The following is a 27148-nucleotide window of genomic DNA, read 5'->3' as shown; positions in this document are numbered from 1 at the left end:
GTTAAAATTAGGAAGAGAGCTTTTAGATTATTTCTGTAGTCACAAGTGCAATCAGGACAGAGAGCAGTTGAATGGAGGGCATTGCCACAGCCACATGCCCATCCTCTTTTCTCTTGTCAGGGTCTGTATTCGGCTTTTCAGAACTCTGAAGAGTAGTTTTATTCTGCAGTTATACCACAAAGCAACTTCACTCTTGCACCAGCTACCTACGGTCTGTAGCAAATGCCTGGTGAGAAATTCACAACTGCACTAATGAGAGTGATGAGAGAGTAAACAGGCTCCCCCAGGATTGCTCTCTATGAATCATAACTGACCCAGTGCCTTTGCAAACCCTGTAACCTCTCGCAGATTTCTGTCTTTCATACAAACTTACTATAAAAAGCAAGTAATTTGTCCCATACCCTGTGAGACTGATTTACAAGCCCACTCCACCCCATCCTCCCAGCTTCAGCAGCAGCACCAGTGGGTAGGTGCATTCATCAAAACTCAGGCTGCAAACACTGTGTGAAATTGAAGGTACTGCCAGAGCCTGCAGAGGCACACACTCTGAGCAAGTCTTCTATACCCTGACCCATGTCTGTCCTGGTTCACTGCTTTTTTTGTTAGGCTTTCTTTTGGTTACTGAACCTTTTCAAGGATGAACCAAAATAATATTGAGAACTTTTGTCAGTTGTGAATAACGGCATTTAACTCAGTCTGGGGAGAAAAAAAAAAAAGAAATCTTCAATTTGCATACTTTAATTAAGGAATAACAGTAATTACTTGTTAGTTCAGCACTGAAAGGAGGATAATTACTACTTGTCCCTACTCACAAGGAAACATGCTCCCCAAACAAGGTCATTTCTTGTTTGTGCCTTTGCATTAATTCAGTTACTCTCTCCCCCTTCCCAGCCCCTGCAAAGCTCCCTGCTCCTGTGTCACACACACACTGGCATGGCACGACCCCAGGGCGCTCCCCAGCAAGAACAATGACATGTCCCTACTCCACAGACATGCAAGGGCAAGGAATACTACTGTTTCATCCCAACAGGCAACTCTAATATTAGTTACAAGACTCAAGGCACATGCAAAACAACCATCTTGGTGTGTCTCAGGTTTTCATTGTGCAGTCATAAACAAGTTCTCACCAAAAATTCTGCAAAAATGCAAAACCTTCTTCTATCACTTGCTTTTCTTTAACAAAAAACTCCTTCCTGTAATTACATTCATGGTAATGATAAACGGTTTTCCAGTATCTCTGCAGCTTTTGCTATGCTAGAACATTAGCATATGATGAGAGATAAAGTGCTTTGTCTTTAAATGTAAAACTGACTTACAGATCCCCAAGTCCTATCTAAATATAGGTGTTTATTCCTCCAAGTTGTTTACTGCACATGAAATTTTACAACATACTGCACAAGTAAAAACTCAAAAGCCAATTTATATTCATGATTAGCATTGTTGTTGCCTTTCCCCTGGCAAGAAAAAGAGCACCTCAGTGCTAACCTCAGTGTTATCTACAAAGTCAACATTACCAGAAATTACAGTCTTCATATCCTCTGGAGCTGAGCTAAAAAAAAAAGCGATGAGACTGTTCAAGAAATATCTTTCCTGGTTTTTTTCCCTGAGATATCTTCGTATTTCAAATAAAGCATTCATACTGTGGATACAATTAAGCAAACGAGTTTAGAACAATTTCTACACTCAGTATCAAATTCAAAATGCAACACTGGACTTGAGAAACAAAAACACTCGACAGCTTCCTGACTGGGAAAGATTAAAATCCATCCACTACCAATCCCAAATGATCTTGAATACACTCCCTATATCTTCTGCTCTGAATCCTGTCCAAGTGAATGTCAGCAGATTTTTAATCACTAATTTTTTTGTATGGGAATACATATCAGTTCTAAAACTAACACCCTCTGTGAAAAATATCACACCACCCTGCAATATTTGCAGGTTTAGATGTATAGTCTGGACTGTCACAAACGATACTCTGCCAAGTGTTTTAACTGAACTTTAAGGAACAGAAATCCCATTTATTAGAAATCTCACAACAAGGGAAAAGAGTCACCAACTACAGTGCTTCTATCGGTCCAATTACTGCCCCCCCACCCCCACTCCCTGCAGTATTTAAAGCAGAATAGCCTCTGTCACAACCAAGAACGCTAATACCCGAGAACATTATTGCAAGGGAAAATCCTCTGCGACAGTATCTCACCACTGAGGAATGTCTCTGGCTCCTCGCACACGGGCTGAACAAGTCCTCTCTATTTTTCGCTCCTCTCCAAAGAGCTCACGACCTACCTGTGCGGCAGAGGAGCGGCGCGGGCTCTGACTTCAGCTGTTCCCGAATTAGCTCATTGGGCACTCAGGTAAAATGAGAAGCTCTTACTAGTCTGTACAGCTCCTTCGCCAGAAATATTGCATGAGTCAGCTTTTATCTATCAAAACCCTAAACACAAAGGCTTTACAGAAACCTGATTCACAACTTTCTCATCGCCTTTTTCCCAGCGCACCGACAGTCTTCGGCATCACTACAAGCTTTAAGTGACATATGACATCATGCAATTCAGGGACAGGACAATGGGCATCACCGTGGGTAACTTTAAAATGCACACTTCACTGAGCGACACCCACTAACTTCCATTTTTTTCAGCACAACACTGATCAAACACCAAATAGAGCCCCCACTTCCACAGCATTTGTTTGCTTGATTTGTAGACAATATTGATAAGCACAGAAAGCAAATAAATCACTTGCTGGTATTGTGAAATTTCTGTGTTTACGTTAGAAACTTCCATGAACTTGCAATATAATAGGATGATCCTGGGAAATAGAAGCATTCTGGATCTTATTCTGCCCTAACATAAACAGGAACAGGCTTTTGCAGAGTGCCTGCAAAGCTTCAGTGGTTTGGGGTTTTTTTAAGGGCAAGAGGAATGAATTTCAGAACAAAACGTGAAATCCAAATGCTAAATCACAATGAAGACAAGTAAAAGGAAAAAAAAGAAAAAAAGGAAAAAAAAAGAGAGGAGACAGTGAGAGGATAAGCAGGAGAAAAGAAAAGGTGAAAAAAATTAAAGAAGAAGAAAGAATACAGGCTGGTGCTAACCCGTGAGAAAGCTGACATCTCCTTTGCCTGCGGATGGGGTGGTAGCATTTCCATCTTGGAGCTTGGAGGCAAAAGAAGTCAGAAGAGTTTCCAGCTGCTGGCACCACTTTGCAGGTGTGCTCTCACAGCTGCATGCTCAAACATAGCCCACAAAGAGGCAATCTATATTTGAAATTATACTTGAAATTCACTGCCTCTGTCCTTGCACATGACATGGCCTCGAATTCATTCAGAGTATTCCTAAAGAGCACAGTCCTTGAACAACACCTTACAGCAGGAAACTGGAGGTAGAAAAAGAAGCAAAGACAGCCTTGAGACCACTGGCAAAGCTGTGACCTGAACATCAGAGCTCTTGGGGTGAAAGTCCCTTTTACCCAGGCTAAAAGATCAGGTGTTTACAGCCTGCCATGCTGACATCACAGATCATTGAGATATGCTCTCTCATCTGGATTTTTCTGCAGCTTCTGAAGATTTTTTTAATACTTAAATGTTTACATTAAATGATCTTTTTGCAAGATCTGTGCAAAACACCTTAGAGTGAGGTACCACATATCTGTAAGTCCTGGACATACTCAAAGGCGCAGAATGGCCAACACTACTGCCAAAGTTCTCAGTACATCTACAGTGCAGCACCCAGGTACCCAAATCATTTGAATATGGCAAATATATGTTTGCTATGTTCCACATGCATAGTTCTGTCAGGAGCTAATGATTCACTTTTCTGGACTTCTGCTTCCTCATACCTTGTGCCCACCTTGCCTATAAAGCCTTTATCACCTCCAAGTCAGGTTTGAACTAATTCCTGGACAGACCTGCAGAGCATTAACCAGACATAGGGCACTGCTTGGTCAATTCTGTCCTAAGTCATACAAGTAATATCAGCAGCTTCATCATTTAGTGGTGACACAGAGCTCCTGAACTCAATGAAGTCCTGAAATCTCAATGACAGAAAGCATCCCACATCTCTTTCAGTGGGCTGGGTAAAAGCAGGGGCTGCAGCACCACAGTGTGAACTTCAGCCACTGGTCTGAACTAGCAGAGGGAGATCTCATGACCATTTCTGTGGGTGGAGGGAAGCGGGAAACAGAGCTGAGATCCTTACTTTGCTCTGTCCTGCTCTTTCATCTCTGCACACCCACACCTGACCATAGCTCTCCCTTCCATCCCCATGTATAAGTCAGCAGAAGTTTCCCCCACACGTAAGAATTTCCCCAAACCCATCAACATCCATCACTTTAAACATGCACAGCACTGAGAGCTGCCAGGGCAGAAGACTGGAAACCAAAAAGGCTCCTGTTTTAGTGATGTGCATCACCAATGAAACAGCACACGGATGTGCCAAAAAAATAATGGGTTGGCCCCATTTCTCATTTTCTGGTATTTCATGCATTTTGATTATCTACATTATATTGCAGGAGTTGCATACCTTTCTCTGCCCCATCTCCTGCTTCTTTCTATTGTATGTACAGTGGCTTAAAGGTCACATTTTTAGTGTATCAGTATTAAGATTTGAGAAGGATGACCTGTTTTTATTTTGGAACAAGGCTTTGACTTTTCTAAACTTGAACAATAAGTGAAGTTTACAGAGGCTAAGAACGATGTTATTCCACAGTTGCCAGCTGGCTAAGGATTTACTGAAAAAGTAAGTTATCCTCAGCTAAATTTTAAAAAATCACCCCTTACTCAAACACAAGGTACATTCAGGCTAAAGGACACACTGACATCTTCCCTGGAAGTGCAATGTAATGTATTAATAACTCTCTGCAATGCAGTAGCTGTTTAATCTGTACACAGTGCTGCAGAGACACCTAACAAAAGGAACAAGCCATCACATGCTGCTGATGTACTGCAACACAAACAGAGCATATGGATCCAATTCTCCATTCATAGGCCTTTTAAAGGAATTGTTTTCCATCTCCTTGGCAATTTTGAAGGCTTGCTTCTCTGGTCTTTAAAAAGGATTTTAAAAAGGCATAGTTCAATTCTTTTATAAATCAGAGCAAGCAAAAATTCAGTGAAGATTTGTAAATGTGAATGCACACACATCTAGGAATAACACCCTAGATGACAAGAAGGAGTAATACCCTAGATGACAAGCAGTCAAAGCTTTTACATCCTTTTCTTCTCTGCTCATACTGGCATTTAATGAAGAAGTGTAAAAAGTGCATTCAACATGATGCTGCTTGAATGTTTTAGTACTTTTACAGTCAAACCATTGTGACAGAATGAAAATCCACGTGTAGCCTTCCTTCACCCAGCACGACACAGGATAAAGCCTTGCTGCTGGCATGCTACTAGTATCCTTCCACCCTATGCTGTATCACTGTGACAGTGCTTGGACACCAGGTTGGTTTCCCCTTCTTCCTGGACTAATCTTCTGCTCTCAGCAAATGTTCTGCCAGGCCAACATGTAACACACTACTATTTTCAACTTCATCTAAGCAACCTGAAGTTGCCACTGAAGTTCACAACTTTTCAAAGCCCACTGTGCCATGAGCACATAGGAGGTCTTGACTAGGCAGCCAACACAACACACAACATTTGTTGCTTTACCAAGAATATTGGGAGGTTTTTAAGACTAAAAATTGTTAACTGTCTCCCACTTTAAAGCCGGTAAAATAAACTTTAGAGTGTGAGACGCCGTTTCAGAAGAAGGAAACGTAGCATCTATGAATCATTCTTGCTAGTTCCAATGAAAAACATCATTTGTGACCCTAAAGAAGACATCCTTGTACAACTCACCTCTTTCAATTTCAATATGACTTGTAACTACAATATCTAGCACAAATAGCTTAGTTCTTTTGAACTCATTTTAACAGTCTTTTGTTTGCTTCTGCCACCAGATTCTCTGTTGACTTGCAAAACTTTCCAATGAAAATCCTGCACGAAACAAAACATTTTATAACAGGCAGTTCTCTGATATAGCAGACAATGTTAGATGCCAAATAGAAGTGAGTTTCAGAACCTTTAAATAATTGATGTTTTTCTTTAAATACAGCTCAATGATCTCTCCCATTTGGTTTCAAACTAAAGCCACTTTCTGGAACCTCCTCTGCATCTCAGGAAGTTTAGCAACCAGAATTTTGAAACAGAACTGAAATAGTAACAGCAGGCTCCTCCTAACAGATGTTCACATTTACAATAAAATGAAAACTTTCTTCTGTGTTTCCCCTCTTGAATAAAAACATAAGTTGCAGAAAGTGGTATTCATGTTTATGTCTTGAGAAGAAGAATCCTTGAATTCTACACAGGTTGGAAATAAGACATATTGGTGGTCTGGCTGCACTACAGACTGGCTCTGGCATTTCAAGTCAATTTCTTGTGCTCAGCCTCCTGCATGTGAACATTAGGTCTTATTTTTAAGGTGGCATTACAACAGTAAGCTCACAGGTCTTTCAAAATCCCAGCTCGATAAGAACATATGCAATGACAGTTAAAGGATTCTGGATTAAATAAATGACTGCAGCAGATTTTTACAAAATTCAATAATCAGTACTTTGACATTTCAAAAACCTTTAAATGTAAATAAATAAAAAGAAACCAAGCAGATGTTCAGGTTCAAAGGAGTTTAATATACACAATGTCTTCTCACTGTATTGCTTCTACAGCTAAGTGAGGAATTTTACATTAATAAGGTCAAGAAGACTAAGACTGCCAACGGCAGCAAAATAACTGGTCACAGCAGAAAAATCAAAGGTCTCTTGTTGCTGCCACAAACAACAGATCCATAAAGATGTAGCCACCCCAATTCTTCCTTTTTTATTTTCTACTGATCACCCTATCACATCAGGACTGCCATTTACCTTGATTTGGTCTTTCCAAACTGCCCCTTGGAGCAGGGGGAGAACATCTGTACTTTTAAACTATGGGCATCATGTTTTACACCCCCCCTCTCAATGTCCTTGCCTGTTGCAATACAAAGAAAACACAGGGCTACACGAAAATGAAATTTCCCTTCCTTGTCTTTCCCCTCCCTTCCGTGTCCGCTTTTCAGGCATGCCTAGGAAAGCCACTCCAACAGATCCATGTTTGTGATGAAGAAGTCTTCACAATGCTTTCAGAGCTGCTCTAAGGCCCTTATCTACAATACTTCCTACTACTTCTTTGCTGTTATTTCATGAAGACAAACCACTGAGATCAAAATTCCTAGTTCAACAAGCAATATTTTTAGAGTTTTTGTATTCATGAAGCGAAGTGTGAATTGAGATTGATATCTCTGCAAAGTCAGAGTGCAGAGCAGTGCAGACTCTGCACCCATATGCAGATGGTGTTAATGCCTGCAACACTTATTGACATATCAGAATTCAAGATTAACAGTGACAACAATCACACTTCAGAAGCCACGGGGCAAGAAGCAAACAGATTAGAGGCCTAGACTTGGTTACAGGGAACATTTGGTGCATAATTCACAGCAACTGACTTCCTGAGTCATAAGCCTTTCTCTGTGCCTTCTTATCAGAGCAATAAAAAGCTTAATTTGAATCAGACAGTCATTTTATTAAAGCTTTATATATTGCAGAGTCCCTGTGCCTTCCTTACCAACAGCTTCAGAAAAATAATCCTACAGACTCTGAAGAATTAAAATTCTCTAACATTCCTATTCAGGGGCATATTAATTGAATTTTATACACATGTAACACCCTAGAAAGGAAGTTAGTAAAAAAAGGTATCTTCAGATTTCTTGTGACCGTTGGATTTATTATGCAATTTTTTGTCAATCTGGAGAAAAAAAAATCCCTGACAAATGCAAACAAGCGACGGGCATGAAAATTCTTAAAAATGTACCACTTTGTGATTCACAGCAAGGTAGCTGAAATTTAAAACATTCATGAAAAGACAGTAGATAACAACTGTGCTACCTTCCATCTGCTTTTCTGGCTTTTATAGTCAGTACCATTTTACTTATCTTTTGCAGCCTTCAAGCACTTCTATATTGGCCAGTTTTCAGAGTTCTTGTTAACTACAATAAATAATATCTACACCCACTGGTATTCAGTAAACAACTCAGATGAATCTTCCCAGTGTTTAGATCAGAGACAGGGAAAACACAAACTTAGACTCCTATCTAAATCCAGTTAGTACAGCTAAAGCATTTATTTTTCTCAGATTTTTCCTTTGCACTCTATCTTTCTTCCAGATAGGGGCATTTAGTCCCACCACTTTCCTTGTTTGGGTTTTCCACTTGATTGTTTTTCATGAGAAAGAAGTAGCAAATCCTTCCTTTTAAAAATATTAGAGCTAGAATCCAAATCAATTCTCAAATCCAAAACACACACTCTGGACTTGGAGAAACTTGGCCACAAAGGCCAATTTTGTGGTCTAAAACAAGTGAGGGTGGGGGCTGAGGAGGGGAGGATGTATTAACTCTGTGGTGGAACTGCAGGATTTTCCCAACAAGCCATACTAAAAAACAATTGTTTTTGTTATTCCTGTTTATACAGAGAACATCAAAGCTTTCTCAACTCCGTACCCTACACACATGGGAACTTAGAAGGTAAATTCATTTAAGAGCTATTCTCATTACTTATCTAGAGTCTCTTTTTATTGATAAAACACCCAAACCCCCACGCAGTTAAACATTTGTTTTCTTCCAAAACCTGTGATCAAATTTAGGCCATTAAGCCGTAAATCCTCAATGCAATTAACTTCTGTTATGTCCACGCTTTTCCCTAAACTCAAATGTCGCCTTCTAATTTCCCTCATGGAAAGCTTTCGCTTAACATTCAAACATGAAACCCATCACGAGGGAAAGAAATCCTTCCCCTCTTTTTCATCCTGTCCCACAGAGAGCACGCTGCAGAGCGGTAGATCCCTGCAGGAGACTCGCCACATACAAGCACGAAGCTGGTAGAGCAGAGGAGCCGTGAGGAATGGCCAACAGCCCCCAGGCTTCTCCCAGCCCTCTGACAAGGAGGCCACAAGCTGAAAATCAGTTTCCCTCGGTCTGCCCTGACATCCCAAGCGCTCCGAGACTTTTCACAGCCTAACAATGCTGCGCATTCACTATTGAGCTGCGAGGCGCAGAGACACACCGAGAGGCCACTACACTGGTATTGTTCCACGGGCCTTCAGCCTCTTACCACAGCTATTAGCTGGCGTGCTCACTTTTCAAACCCTCATCTCTTTGGAAACCCTGACTACCATTATTTTATTGCAAAGAGGCACAGGTTAAAAGAAGTTTAGCTGGGCAATTCCCTGCTCTTCCCCCCTTGGCATTACTTAAAATGTATGACTCACATAGGCAGAATTTCATTAAGAAGCAATCGCTTTTACCTTTATACAGAAATTCTGTCACTATTGAAGTGTTCCCTTAACAAAGACTTTGACAAAAGATTTGTGAAGTTTTTGTAATTAAGTCAGTAAGACAATGCAAACAGATGACCAGCCATAACAATTTAGTAAGATGATGAAATTATTTGCAAGCTGATTCAGTTCAAGTAACTTTATTCAGCAAAAGAGAAGGATAGTGGGTTTACTCTATTTTTTTTTTTTCTTTTTCGCTGATTTCTAAATACAGCCATGGATGAAATCAGCTATACTTATTTCTGTAGCCAAAACCATGTATCTCTTAATACCACAGACCATAAGAATGGCTAGATTCTTTGCCAAGCAAAGTAGCATGAGGGTAAAAGTCCCTTTTACAATTGATCAGTATCACTTAACAGAGCACCAAAAGATACTAAAATATCCTCTCCAATGATTTTTCAGTTAATACATATTCTTTATAATGTAAAATTAACAAACTTGAAACATTTAAACTTCAAACCTTTAAACTATGCACAGATCCTGCCAATTATAAAATCATTGCATAATATTTTGAAGGTTAGAAAAACAATCTGGGAGAAACATTCCCCTCCTGATGAAATTACAGCAAAGTTCATTGAAAAAAATGACAAAGGCATCTTGCATGGAAGGCCTGAACACTTCATAGCAAGAATAGTCAAACTGGCTGTGGTCATATTGCTGCCTTTTGCATGGCAACTGTTACAGATAATCTTGACTCAGAAAAATGCAACATCAAAAGCTGAGGAGTGCCACAGCTAAACTGCGACATGAACGTGCACATTGATGGGGAGAAGAGAAGCTGTCAGTGGATCACCATGGGTAAGAGATCTTCAATGGCAAAATCACCAGAGAATGGTAAAAAGCATCTCCCAACAAGCACAGCTCAGATTTACTGAAATTAACAAGAGGCTTAATCACCTTTGCCCCTTAAGGTATAATAATATAAAGTCATTTTCAGGATTCAATTAACAGCATTGACACAAATGGTTCCTAGATGTATCTGCCAGAGGATTGGTCAGAACCTAACCCAGTTTGATCACGAGATTTAACATATATTAATATACGTTGGATATATGATTTATTTAGAATTCATTTATGCCCAGGGAAAAAAGGATTTTCTGTGTTAGAAGAACATTCAAGAAAATATCCTGATACAGCCGATAACTTATTGCTAATACTTTTGCATCTGCCAATAACTCTACAATGGAAGAATACTGCACAGGGAGAAATGTGAGAGGATGAAAGCCTAGGAAAGCAAGAACAAAATGCCTAGCCACTCAATACTGTTAGCCAGTAACCACTACCAATTTGTAAGATTCTGAGTTGTGGTCTTCCATTTTGTTGATTTTCTTAGCAGTCACACTAACATTGACATACAGGGATGGGAGCAAAATAGTATCATAGGTATTTGCCAGATTTGTTAGTGGAAGGACCATGAGGTTTTTTCATCATCAAATTCTATTTACTATGAAAAGGATAGTTCAAACTCCAAGCCTCACTGTGTCAGCACTATCTCTCACATCCAAAGGTGGCAAGAAGCATATTTAAGATAAAAGACCTGATAGTCACCATTAGCAAACAGCAAAACAATTATGTAGTATGCACTGAGTGTGTTATATTGGAGCCTACCATTCCCTCCCCCCCTCCATATTGACATTCCTTTCTCTTATGTTTGCTTTTCTCCTTTCAGGCTAACATAGTTGGTTTAGGAGCATATCGCTGATACCGGTTCTGCTTTGAGCCTGTAATATTACTCTGCACATAGTGATGTAGCTAGGAATCCCTCCTTAGCACTCCCACTTGCTCCTTTCATTTATCCCCTTTGTTACAGAGATGAATGGGTGTGGGCAGTGAGAGCTTACACTTTGCACAAATAAAGGTAATTCACTATGCAACTCTACATTCTCATCTGAAATAGATTCATTTTAAGGAGAAAAAAAGAAAAGGAAAGGAAAGAAAAGAAAAGAAAAGAAAAAACCTTCAGACTTGCCAAAGCAGTACAGAAGGTATGTGCACGCAGCAAGTCAAGATTTTCAAATTTTAAAAGTGTTTAGCCTTTTTCCATATAAGTTTTAAGGAAACATTTACTGTATTTAAATCAGAAGCTAAAATAGCCATCTTACTAAAATGGGGGGGGGGGGGAAGTAATTAGTTATCAGTAGCCCACGAGAATAATGTTTTGAAGACAAGCTGGTTTTGTCTGCATAACCCAGAGGTGATGCTGCAGTGTCTGCCATCAGCCCTGTGCTAGGGCATGGCTGGCTCCCTACCACAGATGCCCAGTCCCACTGGCAACAGAAGCCTCAGCTAGCACATCTGTAGGGTCCAGAACAGGACTATGCCCATTCTGATACTTTTGCTGCTGTAGATAGACCCTTAACTGTTCCTCAGTTTAGTGCAGAACCCATCTCACACGTGCTTATAGCACCTGTAATCACTGTGGTGTCTTTGGCGCTGTAACAGATTCGGACATGGTTTTTATGACACAAGGAGAGGAAAAAACCTTTCAACCTTATATTAATTAAATATAAGGCATAAATACATGCATAATAATCAGCTATTGCCAGTTGATACAACTTATTTTGAGAAAAAAGACAGAGCTTGATCTGTTGTCACTATTACAACCCTTCACTCTTACTGGAAAACCACAGCAAGGTTAAGTAGCTTTGATATAATGGTTGTGCTTTCCAGATGGGTTAAAAGCAGGACTGGCATTGAGCTGCTGAAGCCTGAAGGTTTGATAGATATAATACCCTGAAACAGAAGGCAGAACTACTTCTTCAGCGCCTACATGCACCACGACTTGGGACACTCCTGAGCCTGGGGTCAGCCATCAGAAAACACTTAGTGTGCAGATCCTGAAGACTGATTCCTTTCCAAATGCTTTAAACTCCTGCATTTCCCTGCTTGTTACATCGGCAAGGGCATTTCAGCAACTTCACGCAGGGCTCTGTGGTCTTGACTTTTCAGAGCTATCTCACTTGCCACGTGAACAGAAGGAAGAGAGTTGTGATTTTGTTGAGCCTGCTTTTACAGCGGAGAATCAGTGGTCTAACCTATTTGCAAGTCAATTTCACAGTCATATGTACAAGAGATGTGAATAAAACTTTTAAAAATTCACTTTTTACTACATCACATGAAAATTCAACACACGATCATGTGAAGGAAGAATAGGGGCTCTTGTTTTTTTTTTTCTAGTGCACAAAAACTTTGTGTAAACCTACTCCCCCCTCATTGCATTGGGCACAGTTTACACTCTGATCATAACAAGAGATGTTTCCTTCTGTAGTTGTTACTCTATACTTCAATCCCCCATCACAAACAGCCGGGCTTGTAAAAACAGACATGTCAAAAGGTTAAGAAATGAACAAATAGATTTTCTCCAGCTGTAGGAAAGTAGCTGACGACTCAACGTTTTGGATCACAGGAGAAAAACATTACTATACTAAATATCTGGTATTGATTTAACATGGAAATAAAGGAGTGGGTTAAATTAATCTAGCAAAAAAGTAAGCATCTGCATGAAGAAATCTTTTCAGTTTGAGAAAACTAGGTGATCCTTAATTTAAGTAAGAAGAAAAGCATCTTAAGATTAATTATCTGGTGTGTACATTATTAATCCAAAGCAAAATCCATCATAAAAAATAGCCAGTTTAAGCGGGCATTGTTGAAATATTAACTAGAGCATATTAGTAATAATCATGTATTAGCATAAAGGTTGTTCAGCAGGGACTACAAACATTTTATAAATCTCAAATACTCCTCTATTCCAGAGGTTGTATCAAATTTGTAATGCTCCTTTGCTTTCAACATTTGACTTTTATGAAGGATGTAAAATGATCTGTATTTTTTCCTCTGCTTACAACCTTTAAACGCAAACAAGACTTAAACAGAAAGTTACCTTCTTTTGCAGGGTGGGAAAAGGGATTTCCTAAAGCCTTTCTTTTCTCCTCTTTCCTCCCCACCCTCCAGTAAATGAAATTAAAGGTCAGTAAGTATTCAGTGCAGTGGAAAGTCTCAAGTTACAAAAATAAATGAATTACAAAAAGCTGTCCAAGATTACAATAACTGGACATGTATTCTCTAGACTATAACCAAAACCCAGACATGGTTGTGGAAATGCACAAAGTATCTTGACGTTGCTAGCAAACATGATTAATATATATTTATATGCATTGCAAAAATATTCACACCATACACATACAACCTAAAATTTTTGCTGTTCTCATTCAAGACTTTCATCCCTGAAGGAAACAATAATATAATGCATTTTCCATCTCCTGTCTTTCTGTCTGTACTCTAAAGATACAGGAAAAATATATCTTTAAAAAATATTTTCTTAATAAACAGTCCTTAAATTTTTTCTTACTCCTTCTCACAGGCTGTAATTACACAGTTATCTGGTTTATATGCTAATTAAAATCCTTGCAAGAGGATTAAATGCTAACATAAGGATATAATTGACAGAAAAATAAATGCATGACTTTAATTTTCAGACAAGTTCAGTCTCTGAGCACTCTAAGGGAGTCACTTTAAATCCCTGGTAAGCCCACTGGTGGGGTTGCCTCTCTCCTCTCACTCTGGACCACATATTCCCAAGCCCACTAAGAGCTCACTCCAGCAGTAATGGTCCTGTGGTACCCAGCTCCCTTTTCACCTGCATCAAGCTGGGCAGCTGCAGGACTGTTCCTGCCATTGGGAAGGAGTGACCAGAGTACACGGCCCAGGGGCTACAGGGGGAGGAGGAATTATCCTCTCTGTCACCACACCAGTATTTGGAAACCCCGGGGAGAACAAAGGTACCTGCACTCTGGAGCTGCAGAAAACCAGCAGGCTGAGCTGTCCCAAGGACTGGACAGACAGTTTTTGCAGGTTCAACTAGAAAACACGTCCATGCCCTTAACTATCAAAGGAGCTCTGGGGAGGTGTTGTGGGTTATTAAAAAGTGTAAGAACCTGATGACAGACAGGCAGACTGACGGACAATATCCTCCTTATATCCTCATTTAAATACAGACTTCAGGTCCAGGCATGCAGTGTCATTGATTTAACTGGAATTTGGAAATGTAACAACACGTGTGTCTGTGTGTGAAGAAATGCACACATGATGCATTAGTCTCTGGACAGACATCGCTTCATGTCAGCTGATTCAAAAAACTGAGTTGCAGTAAGCCTCAGTGATTTCAGGTGTACATCTTGGGACTTCCCATCTCTTTTACAGATAGTTCCTTTGGGCAGTGTTAAATGCATCCTTTTCCTTTCTTCCCACATTCTCCCACAACAAGTATAGCTTCACTTCAAACCATCCTTTGTAGATCACTTACATGGAGGCCAAGAGCTACAAGTGACTTATTTTGAACCATAGAAAGGTAAAGTGTTGAACTTAGAAAGTCAGAAAGCTAACAGAAAAATTCTTCTGGAAAGGATCTAATAAAATTAATCAGTAACTTTTTTTTCTATAGCTATCAACTTTTAGAGAGCAAATCTTTCAATCACAAAAGGAAACTGGAATGGTATGTGAGGCAATGATCTCCTTAACCTTTAACTGAAGACAACTATTTGTGCTTTCACATCTGTCTGTGCATCACACTTCCACAAATCAATCTCTAGAGATAAAACAACATTAGGATTGACAGGAATAAAAACAAAGAAGACTTTGCACTTCTATGGCTTATGCATAAACACATCATGAAGCATCTCTACAACACTCAAAGGCTACTGTTTTTTAGTCTGCCCTAAACTAGGACATCTCTGTATCTTCTGCTTCTTTTCCCCCTTCCCCAAGAGAAACGGCAAATGAAGCATCCAGAAATAACATATTTTGGGTTCTAAAACAGCTTTTCCTTCTTATACAGCTGTGTCAACCCATGAAATTGCAGTTACCAAGATTATCAAATCGGCCCTACAGCATTTAACATTTGTCACTCAGGTAGTGAATTAAAGACATTCAAGTGTTTGACTGAGATGACAGAACACATGCATACAGAGAAGGACAATATTAAATGGCCACAGTGACTGGTCATCCCAGCGATGCTCGACTCAGTGACCAATTCAGGAATGACATTCCCCTCAAAATTTTCTTATGAAAATACAAGGTGTCACTATTTGTCATTTTTCTTGCTACTTCATTCTTAGAAATTAGCTTACCTTAGAAACTGACTGAAATATCACAATAAATTTTCTATTTTAAATGACTCAACACTCAATGCTTATTGCCTTACATTATGTAACTGGTACATTAAAAGAAAAGATTAACAAAAAAAAAGCCATGCACAGTTTTACAGAGCAGCATTATCAGAATGTTTAGAAAAGGTTCTGGTTTTAAGATCTTTTAAGAACTCTAAATACTGGTGAAAACTCTTAGAGGAAGCAGGCAAAAGAGAGAAAGATGGAAAAGATTAAAAAAAATAGGAAAAGCTTACCCCAAAAAAACTCTTCCTACAGCAAGTGCAGATTCATTTTCTCTGGAAGCATAACTCTATATACACCATACAGCCCAATTTAGACAAGAAATAGCAGGTAATTAGGAACTGTGCTTCTCAAATATCCTAGAAACGTTATTGTCCAGATACACACTTGCAGAGTGAGCCCTCTGCCCCGCCCCACCGTGATTACTTGTGCGCTTGTGAAGCTGAGTAACGGGTTACTCTCCTGGAGACCTTCCGCACAGGATTAACGAGTGGCTAAGAGCCAGCCTTTCATTCCAATTTTAAAACCGCAGTTTTGATACTGAGCTGGACACCTGCCATCACTGCAGGCCTCAAAGAGGAATAAGGATAAAAAAAAAAATAAAATAAATAAAAAAAGTGTATTTTGTTCTTTCGGGAAAGTTCTTTTTCCCTGTCTGCTGCTCTGCAGCATCTTCAGCCTCCTTAGGGAGTGCGTTTATTCCACTGCCAGTTTTACATTCCAATTCCAGAGGGCTGCAGGCTCAGCAAGCAGTAACTTTCAGTTATTTAAGTCTGGGAGTCCTCCAGGATTGCTTTCCATAAGCTGTCTGGGAAATGCTGCTTGATAAATTCACACTGTGTTTAGGACTCAAACTCCTTGTACAGACTGCAGAAAAGACTGACAGAAAAGACTTTTTTAAACAGTAACATCCCCACCACATGCACATACCACAACACCAACCTAGACCCACTTAATACTTAATCTGGCAAGAGAAATGGGAAGAAAAATTCTATTTTCTGCCCCAAAAAAATAAATTAGTTGTATATTAAATTAATTGTAATAACTTAAAGATAAAAGCAGAACCTTCTCAAACTTCTGAAGTGCACATCTTTATATATAAAAAATCTCTTTCTTTATTCTCTCTTCTAGACACACGGTTAAATTACTGAAGTTACCAAGCATTACCAAAGCCACAGTGGACACCTCTACTGAAAACAGAGTAAATTGTATCAGCCTATCTTCTTTTCTATGGTGTGCATGAATACTAAATTTTCTTCTCTTCAAACACAGTCATGGAGCGACAGAGAGTTGTTTTCCATTTTGTTTGTTTGGGGAGTTTTAATTATTAATTTTTGTAAGTATTATTTTTTCCTAATCCAAAACTGAAAGTTGCAAATCATTAGAAAGAGTGGAAACAACAGGAAAAGACACTATTGCCATACAGCTATGCAAGCAAGAAGAAGTCTTTCTTTTTTTAAGATTATTTTAAACAAAAATAATTCAATATGAACCTAAATCTCAAGCAATGAGTTAAGTCTGTAACAAAAGTGAGATCTAAATTAACTGAGGAGTTCCCAATGGTATATGGTACCCCTTGCTAGCAAAGCCACACTCATGCTAACTGCATGAGGTCAGTTTCACACATATAAAATGTTAGACAGTCAAAGGGTAGAGCACTGTGCATAATATGGAACCCACACTGACATTTAAACAGTCAACTCTAGCCCTTAAAGACTGCAAGAGTTTAGGCCCTAGAAGCATCAATTAGCTGTTCAGAGGGCAGGGCACGCCAGATGTGCAATTACCACATATTCTAAAACACCTATTATTGCTCACTATCACTTGCTGTGTTCACTATGGCTTGTATTATCAGTAGTACAATGCATACCTCAGTAAAGTGTTCATAAAGAGTCAAAATATTACTTGAAGTCATCCTAGCATTAAGAGATAAGTTCTAGCTGTATTGGAGGCAATACATACACTGAATAAGTGCTAAGCTGAACAGCTACAATTGAATGCTCCTTCAGTGTCAAACACCTATGTGCATGCCAAGCAATAAATTTAAAAGAAAGTTCACTACATTTCCCAGAACCTAACTTCAGCAGGTATTACATCAGCAGCTACACGCTTCCCAGCATTTATTAAAATACACCCCACAAACAGAAGTAAAATACATCATGGGTGGGGGCCAACAGACTGCTCATTTAAGCTTCAGGGAAACTACCTGTCCCTTCTTTCAAGTGTTCTGACCAAATTTTGCAACAAGGAAGCTGCAGATGGAAAGAGAATAACTAATGAAGGTTTTTCATTAATTCTTTTCAAACTTCAGCTGTGTGAATTAAAGATAAAGTATGTTTACTCCCTAGAAATCATATTAAAGTATGAAGTGAGTCAGGGCCCCTAGAGATAAGAAAATAATTTCTTCAGATAGGCTTTACAAAGCTTAAATTTAAATTGAAAAGACTGACAAATCCTGAGATTTAATTAGTCCTGGCAGGTCTGGACCGCTGGGAACATCTCCATAATTTCAATCATCAAAGTAATTATTGAAGGTTTTAGGGCTGGATGGGGGAGAAAGGAGATGGGATAGCAAAGAGGAAGGAGCAAAGAAGGCAGCTTGTTTCTCACCATCAGCACAGCAATTTTTAACATTGCAGTTCTGCACCTAACTTTGATGAAAAAAGAAAAATAAACTCAAGCCAGTGATAACACTTGAAGCCTCTGAACAAACAAACAGAAAACTGATTTAATCGTCTTCCAGCTCCCTCCCTCAGGCAGCACTAAGCAAATGAGCTACATGTTCCTGAACAAAATTTCACAAGTAAATACAGTGTTTGTCTTTTCAGCTTTTTTCTGTATGACCAGGAACAGATTTGTCCCTTTCATTACTGTAATCAGCATCCAAGAATTTGGAGGTTTTAATATCACATGTGTTCAAAAATGAAGTTATTTGATATATTTCATGCACCTTTCTAATACACATGAAGAACTTGGAGAAAGCAGGATTTGATTTTCAGCTGCATGTATCAAAAAGTATTACTCTGTCAGGTAATACTTTATTTGATTCTAAGTTTCCCATTTTTACAGGCTTGGCTTTGGTTACCACATTCACCAATTGGCTGCCCCAATTCACCAAGCAGCAATGTGCACTTTTATCTTTATCACATATGCTTAACTTTGTTCTTCTGAGCAAAGAATGAAGGTCAGAGCAATCTCACTTGTCCTCTTAAGCAGAGTTCTTCACTTAAATATTAAACATACATTACTTAGAAGTTATATGTCCATGAATTCACTCGAAGCATTTCCCACTCTTTTTCTGTTTTTTATTAAAAGCTCTTCCATCACAATTACATGACCTGCCTTGACAATGTTGTGACAATGTTGTGGAGTGTTATTATCCTACAGAGAAATTCTACTTCTTTTTGTAAATATGCATTTTTACAGAGTAATGTTAGAGTGAAAACACGAAAGGGATTCCCTAAAAAAAACAGAAAGACCTGAGACCAATACATTAAAAGCAGCACTTATACCAAGGAAAGGACAGATACAGTCATATGACCATCTTAGCTACTGATTTCTGAGTGGGCACTGACTGCATCCTGGTGCAAATGTAGCAGCAGAAGGGCTACCAGCTCTTTTAACATTACTCAACTTACAGGAGGAACAGCCACAGGACCACCAAGTCCTCACCATCAATGCTGGATTACATTTAATGCTGAATAAAACATACACTGTCAGTATAGTCTAGATACAGAATCTAAGCATACAGTATAGACTATTTGCTGCCTGGATAGTATGATTTAGATGTCTTTTTACAGAAATAGGATCAAATGCTAAGCAAGGCTTTGCGTTTTAGTTCACTTGCTATATTGATTAGAAACACCTCATGTCACTTCACAATTTATTCTTACATAGACCTAGCAAGCATAAATATATGAAAAACAGTCGGTGTTATATATGGACTATAGATACAGCAATTGTATCAGGCTAACATACATTGAAGCTCAATGATTTTGTAAAGAAAGAGGCAAGTGTTGAATTTTAAGCATTTACAACATTTTCAATTTTCAGCAAGTTAAGGATCTAAGATTTGCTTTATATAACCTAGAGGAGTAAAAACAAACAGAAACTGCAGTAACTGCAGTAAAGTATCCTTATAAACAATGTCTTTGTAGTCTTAGATTAAGAACTAGTTCAGACTAATGACAGTAACATAAAATAAAACATATTCCCCGACTTCCTCATAGCTTTTATCTGCCAAAAACAATTAAGAATACTGCACCTTTAGGGAGTCATGAGGAAGGGAGGGAATGCCTGATGAGGTTATGACCCTTTCTCTGATAAAAAACAAAGATCTGACTCCATTCCACAAGAGACTGAATACCAAAAGCTATTATGCTTTCGATTTTCCCCTGGAACCTGCTCACTCTTAAAGTCTTCCCAGCATTACATTCAGATGTGCAGATTGTTAACATTCTAAAAAAAAAAGTAGAAAAAATAATAACAATAAAAAAAGTTTTTAAAGCTGAGCTCTCAAAATCTGAGTATTTTGGTTGAATTCCCCCTTTGATCTGAAGAAGTCAACCCTGAATTCCAAGTTAAATGCCTCTGAGCAGGCATATTCTGTACTACCATTACATGTTAAACTTGCAGGAGAAATAACATATTCATGAACACTTGCTTTTATTTGGTTTAAACCAGCATTTTTCTTGCACTCTTCTGCCAGCTAGAGCCTGGGTGATCACTTTCAGTTTCAACACCTGTGCCCATGGCCATGACAACTGCTTGAGGATCCATTCCCACTAACTCGCTCTAAAGCTCAAAAAAGTTTTCAGCTATGGGCATATGTAATCCTTCCTTCAGGGAGTATGCAGGGAGTATTAGAGAGAAAAACAGAGACAAACACCCTCCATTGCACCAGGGAGATATATCATCTTAGTCTAACCCAGTTTACTCCATTTTACACTAACAGCAATATTGCTGTTGCTGCAGTATCTTGAATAAGAGCAAGAAAACAAACTCAAAGCAGATTAGAATTAATTTTTTTCTTGTAAGGAAGGCCTACACCATGACCTAATCTGAAACGGGCAAACTACCTGGCTCTTGGGTTAAAAAAAAAAGACTATGAAGACAGCTTTTTCAGGTATGATGTCTACAAGCTTCTTTTACCATGCAGAGTATAGTAAAGCCAAAATTATGATTTCTTTACTTCTGCCTAATTCAACTTCCCTACAGTACTACCCTTCTCTCAATATGGGGCAGGAGAAAGCATTAACTTCTGCCATACTCCTTGTTCTCCTCCTGTGATGGGATACTCTCAATTAACCAGTTGTCAGTGCAATCATATACTATTATAGAACCAGAAACCTGAGAATCAGAATACAATAGTTTTACAGATTTTCTTTTTCAGCCACCACTATCAGGATTTTCTAGGATTACCTTTAATCCTGTAATCAGAAAGACCATTTCACAATGGGGCTAAGAATTTACCAAAACCAAACTGAAATGATACCTTTTCTTGCCAGGGGAGTAAAGCTGAGTTAGTTCCATCGTCGTAAAATGGGAATAGGCTCCCATTTTGTTCATGCTGAATTGTAGAGTATGCCGTGATATCAGCTTGCTTTAGACGAAGACATCCAAGTGCCCACTAGGATTTCACATTGCGATTGCTATCGCAAATTAGCCATTGTCATTGAACAATTCCTCCTTTTGGAGCACTGAAAACATAGCCTTGGACATTTGATTAACAAATTCAGTCCTCCCATGCATAAACAAAGGAAAAAGATTCCTTTGTAAAATGGTACAACAAAAGGTAACAAACCGTATCACAGGCATAAGCACATCACTGGCACTCCTTCCGAGGTTAATCACAGGCATCCAACCTGCCACCAGTGAGAAGAAATTTACATTCATGTGTATTATTAATTTTCTTACCAGCAACCTCACTGCTTACTTGACACTTTGTTCACTTCCCATTTTTACTGGGAGAGATTACAAAAAGGCATTTCAAGGGAAATTCCAAAGCTCAACATAAATAAAGGATTAGTTGGTGGACACTGCTTTCAAGATAAGGAGGTATATGCCACTAGTAAAGGCACCTGAGCTAATTAAGCCCTTCTAACCACAGGATGTTTACTCTGTACAAAAATGGGCTTCAAATGTTTCCAATGTGACACTAGCTGCTGAAAAGCCAACAAAAGTGCTACCTGTTTGCACAAAACAAAATGAAAATGGGATGACAAAAAAACCTTGTCTGGGTTTGAAACTCTAACTTGTTTGATTTCAGTATTAAGTTACTCAGTTATGAATGAGGGATGAAACAATGGTAGCCAGACAGAACATGCCCAATAAGGAAAAAAAAAACCTTTTAAGCAGGATTATACCAACCACTGAGCAAATACTGTAAAAAAAAATTAAAACCCACCAAAAACACACCTTAAAATCAGAGCTCCTGTTTGCTCTCCTTCAGACAGATTAGAGATTTGGAGAGCACAGATCATAATCATAGGCTTTATTTAAATATCATTGTACAAAGAATAAGCTAGTCTGGGCACTGCATTCTAAATACAACCAAGTAATTATACAAATCACTGGTAAATATAATCCCAGGACTTTCAAAATTAGCACTTACTCCTGAAAAGCACAGACATTTGTGGTGTATTTTGCAGGCAAGTCCATTTTCCTACGTCATTTTCCAATCCTTCAAGGATAAGGTCTCCTTTCATCCACCCTTAAGGGATGCAGTTTCAGAGGAAACCCCTAGACACTCTTTTTATTCTTCTTGGTGTTTATGTGCCCATTAACCCATCCAAACTGGGACAGTTTAATCTGTAAGTAACATGACACTTGCATTTCTCCTGCTCATGATATGGAGATTTTTATTTTTTTTTTAAGGAGTATGTTTCATGGTTTTTGTTTTGGATTGTAATCTGAAGTTCAGCAGAGATCCTCCTGGATTCTAGAACCACGATGCTTCTTCTCTTTAACTTGAGTCGAAAAGACCTGTGAGAGCTTGAGAGCTGTAGTCTCCAACTATAACTGTAAAAATATTTTAAAGATTATATTTGTATATGACAACCATCTCCTGTAAATCCTTAATCAAAGACTAACTGTCATTCTAATTTAAGCTCTCAACAAAATCTGCCAACAAGCTCCTTGCATTATAGTATGGGTGAAGCTTCACCTGAAAAAGAGCCAGCCACTACACCTCAGTTTTCTGTCCTAGACAGAACTTAACATCCTTCTAGCTGCAAGCACCTCCTGTAATAAAAGGAGCAGTAGGCATTAAAGAGCCTTACAGTTTATAAAAATATAATTGTCAGCAACATCTTTTTTGCCTTAGGATAAGATCTGGGACTATAGGAACAAAGAAGTGTGCTAGGCAGAGTAAAACACTATTAACCATGGAGGAGGAAAAGAGAAAATTCCCCTGAGATGACAGGTTGAATTCTTCCCTTCGGGTTGCCTAGAACACTGTCAAGTTCCTATCAGGTTCCTTAGGCAGTCAGGGACTTGTTTAAGTATTACAGGCAAGGAAATAAACAGACCCAAATTTCAAAGTCTTGTCCCAGAGCCAACAAAAACGCCACTTTCCCTCTGCAAGCTGTGCCTGTTGCTCTGTGTAAAGCTATCCATTACATCCTTTCCCAACTTGGCATTAAAAGTATCAAATTGCCCTGGCTGGATGAGAAACAGCCCCTCATCTGCTTCAGAAGTAATGTTTTTTATTGCTTGAGTCCAGAAGTTCCATTATTTCATTAGCGCAGAATTAACACCAGAGAGAAGGGAAAATGAGTTACAGTCACTTTTTCAGTATGCATGAAGCAAAACATCTTACTAAGGCCTGAATAACGTTGAATTAAGCCTTCACTTTTAATAAAGCTGGGCAAATCCACTGCAGAAAGTATGATTTACCCTGCAAACTATTTAAAAGCAACATGGATGTTTAGCAGCAAAGCCCAGCAGTAAGTGGGCTCAGGGATGGTTATTCAGTTCACATGCAAAAAAAACCCTCAAATGAAAAAGAAATTACATTCCTGCTGGTCTTGCTCCTGAAACATTGTGTTTTGCATTCTGGGTGAGAGCAAGAAGAGGTAAGTGAATATGTAACTAGATATGGGATGGGACTGTTCCTTCTAATGGTACTACTGATAAATCTGCTTAGCTGTATCATGGAATCACAGCTCTTTTCCTGCAAGGTGGACATTCCAATGTGAGTACTTACCAAGGAGCATGCCAACTCCTCTATGAACCCTCCATTAATTTAAAATTACTCATTTGCTTAAATGTCTTGTTCTGAGAACTTTGTATACTGAGTCCAGATATACTGATTTCTGATTCAATAAGCACTTTAAAGTTATGCTTTTTCTATGCTAAACAGGAGGTGTTTCAAAACTAACCGATTTTGGTTTTTAAGCAGAGGAATGCCATTCAAAGTACATGTAAGCTTGCCGGACATGCCATCCCCATACCTGACTTAAACACAAAATATTGCTATGACATCTTGACATGAAGATCTCAGAGTATCTTAAGAACACTGAATAAACTTCAGAAGACTATTCTGTGATACTAATCACAATTATTCTGTAGTTACAAGAACCAGCACAGTAACTTGGACTGTGAGCCAACCACCTATGACCCAAAATAGAAAACAAACAGATTTTGTCTGTCTGTGTCTGTGTATTTGCTTCAGGACATAGCTTCTTCAGGGATTTTTTGTTGTTGTTGTTCTCAAAGTTGGCAGTCCACAAATCGGCCTAGATCACTCACCTCCCCAGAACATACTAGTATTTCAAAAGCAACATATTTTAAGCAGAAAATTAGCATTAAATGCAGCATCCTTAGAACTTTTAACCATAACCTGTGCATCAGTTTATTTACCACAGTGGTAAAGAAAGCCAGTGAATCACTGAATATTTAAATTTATTATGTATCAGGCTGTTTGACACTGTACTGTTTTCAGTATTCAGTACTGATAAAGAGGACTGTTGGCATTTTAGCAAGAGTAATCTCTTGCGAGAATCCAAAGAGGTGACAAGAGATTTCTCAGTAATGTAAGTCATAATTAGGACCATGCCAACAAGCAAATTTGTGAGTCATTATTTTGTTCTCCAAGTCACATGTACAAAGTCAGTAGACATAATACAAAAAAACCCAACTCGACTACTTTGAAGAAGCAGACAATATTGTGTGCACATACATAGATAACTAAGCACCTATTCAACATCATACAAGAGGTAGGGGATTTTTCTGTGTTTCTGAAAACAGAGTTCTCTTACACGACTTTTAGGAAAACCTTCGCTGATGACTTCTGAGCCTAAATTTCAAAATCTCACTGTTTTAAACAAACCCATTTCACTTTTGAATGTTCCATAACGTTCTTCTGGTAAGAAAAAAAAAAAAGGGAAAGAAAAGAACCCACAAACCTCCAACATTCAGGGTTGTATTACACACAGGGACTACAAACGTATTTCCCATTTGTTCAGTAAGTAGGCCACAGATTTCTTTTTCTTAATCCTGAAACCCATCCAAGTTAAAAATCTGAGCTCTTTTTCAAGCTTTGATTAGTGTTGAGATTTCAGTGGCACATACTCAAAACCACCCTAGAGCCCTCCCTTGCATCTGTATTAATATTTGCAACACGACACACAGAAAGAAAGAAAGGTAGGCATCTAGGTAAGAGAGAGACCAGCCCTTAGCTTCCTTCCAGTCTTCTCAAGCAACAACTCCTCTAGATCAGGAGGTGCTTCTTTGGCAAGGAGCTACAAAAAGCAGTCCCAGTCTTTCTCTCCTTTCTAACTCTCAGCCAATCTGATTATCAGGGTTTTCAACTACTCTGCCAAGGTACTGAGAAAAGATCACAGGATAAAGTCTAACAGCTACAACTGTGTGATTTAAGAACGAAAGTGACTTTAAGTCATCAGTTCAATACTGTTTCCTCTAATTACTGGATCATTTCCTATCTGGACATTTATAGTTTTTGATTATACAGCTGCTAAGATACCTGTGATCACAGATGACTGCTATATTCAACAGCATCCAAAGTTCAAGGCAACAAAGTGAGCTCAAAGTAGCTCTTATCTTCCTTTCTGCTTAACCCTTTCAACACCCCGCACCAGGGATTGCTCCCTTTTCCCTACCAAGAGAAAAAAGAATAGAAAAGTTAAAAAAAAAAAAGGGGGAGAAAAATTACAAGAGAGATTTAAAAAGAAAAAGGGGAAAGAATGTGCATTAATTACAAGGTACTGATTGACCTGGATTAGCCTTTTTTCCATGTCAGCAGAAAAGAATTCGGAACATCTGCATCAATTACAAGGACTGCTGTTTCAAGTGAATTTCTTGTGAGAAATAAATGAAGAAAATCAACTTTTGGCTTATTTCTGTGCCTAAGTTTAACCCTGTGTAGTTTACTAACGAGATAGTACTTTTCCTACAAAGTCTTCCACATTATTTTAGGAACAGAGCAATATTCCATTTCACCAAGTTTCTGCCTGTACACTTTAATTCCAAATGACCGGGGGACCACTTTTCCCCTTTTTATAAACAATCCTAAGCATCTTAATCGACTGGGAATAGGGAAAAAATGCCTTCTAGACAAATAAAACGATGTGCAGGACTTCAATGCACTCAAGCTCTAGCCCTTACATTTCAAAAAGTATTGTAAAGACTGCAAAATAAGGCATGAGAAACATATGCTGTCAGAAATCCTAAACTGTAACAACAGGCAAAAGAAGCTTATTCTGTTCAATTTACACAGTCAAGAGGTACCTGTCTTCAACCATTTCTTCAAACAAAAATTTAATGGTTTAAGCTAAACACACAGACATGTTCAGTCTAGAAACAGGACTGAACTGATGGCACAATTAGGGATAAAAATCTTTTTGTCATGTTTGATTCTACAATATAAGTTCTTGCTTAAAAGACTAAATCTCTTCCTAAACAGTACGAGATCCCAGAAACAAAACCTTTGCAATTTAGGTCTTCAGCTTCCAAAGACCACTTTTTGCAGGGGATGGGCTCACATACCTACTGTAGTACTTCCAGGCTTTAGAAACTTCTAGATACCTCTCCAAGAGGTGCAGATTCTGTGCTAATTGTTTTAATCCACAAAACTCATTTGAAGAGAAAAATGCCCACTTTTCTTCATACACCAAATCCAAATGTATTGACAAGCAGAATTACTGCCAAAATCAGCACTGGACTTGGAAGAAAGATCAATTAACACATACAGTCAAACCATACAGTTTTGATTAGTTTTACTTTTATCATTTTAAATTTCAGCTTTATACAAGGGACAGAACTATCAAAGGTATTCAAATACAGAAAGTCTCATATGTAATGGTTTTGCAGTTCTTCATAAAATCAAAGTAAAGACAACAAAGATGTCATCTCTTCGGGGACAGACTGTGCATTAAAGCCAGATGAAACACTTAGAAGCCAAAACCTGGAAGACATTGCTAATTTGAAAAAAGGTGGAAAAAAGTGACTTGCCAAGTGTTACTATACCCTTGTCCAGTAGAAAGAGCACATGTTCTGTAAAACTATGAAGTGTTTCAGATAAAATACATAGTAGCAGAACTTGCTTAAGTGGAAAACA

General features: G+C 38.6%; 1 protein-coding gene across 4 annotated transcripts in view; it reads right to left on the bottom strand.

The window, feature by feature from the left end:
* Positions 1 to 27148, bottom strand: part of PLEKHG1 (pleckstrin homology and RhoGEF domain containing G1) — a 126988-nt gene that overhangs the window by 50617 nt on the left and 49223 nt on the right. The window contains exon 1 of one of the 4 annotated variants that reach the window (XM_058835543.1): positions 2204 to 2297. The exons of the other annotated variants lie outside the window; for them this stretch is intronic. The gene's annotated coding sequence lies outside the window, so the exon portion shown is untranslated. Of the gene's footprint in view, positions 1 to 2203; positions 2298 to 27148 lie in introns of those variants that run through there. 4 annotated transcript variants of the gene reach the window in all.

The sequence above is a fragment of the Poecile atricapillus genome, chromosome 3 (genome assembly GCF_030490865.1).
Source record: "Poecile atricapillus isolate bPoeAtr1 chromosome 3, bPoeAtr1.hap1, whole genome shotgun sequence".
NCBI classification, from domain to species: Eukaryota; Metazoa; Chordata; class Aves; order Passeriformes; family Paridae; genus Poecile; species Poecile atricapillus.
The sequence above is the reverse complement of the archived record's forward strand: the minus strand, read 5'-3'. Positions and strand labels throughout refer to the sequence as shown.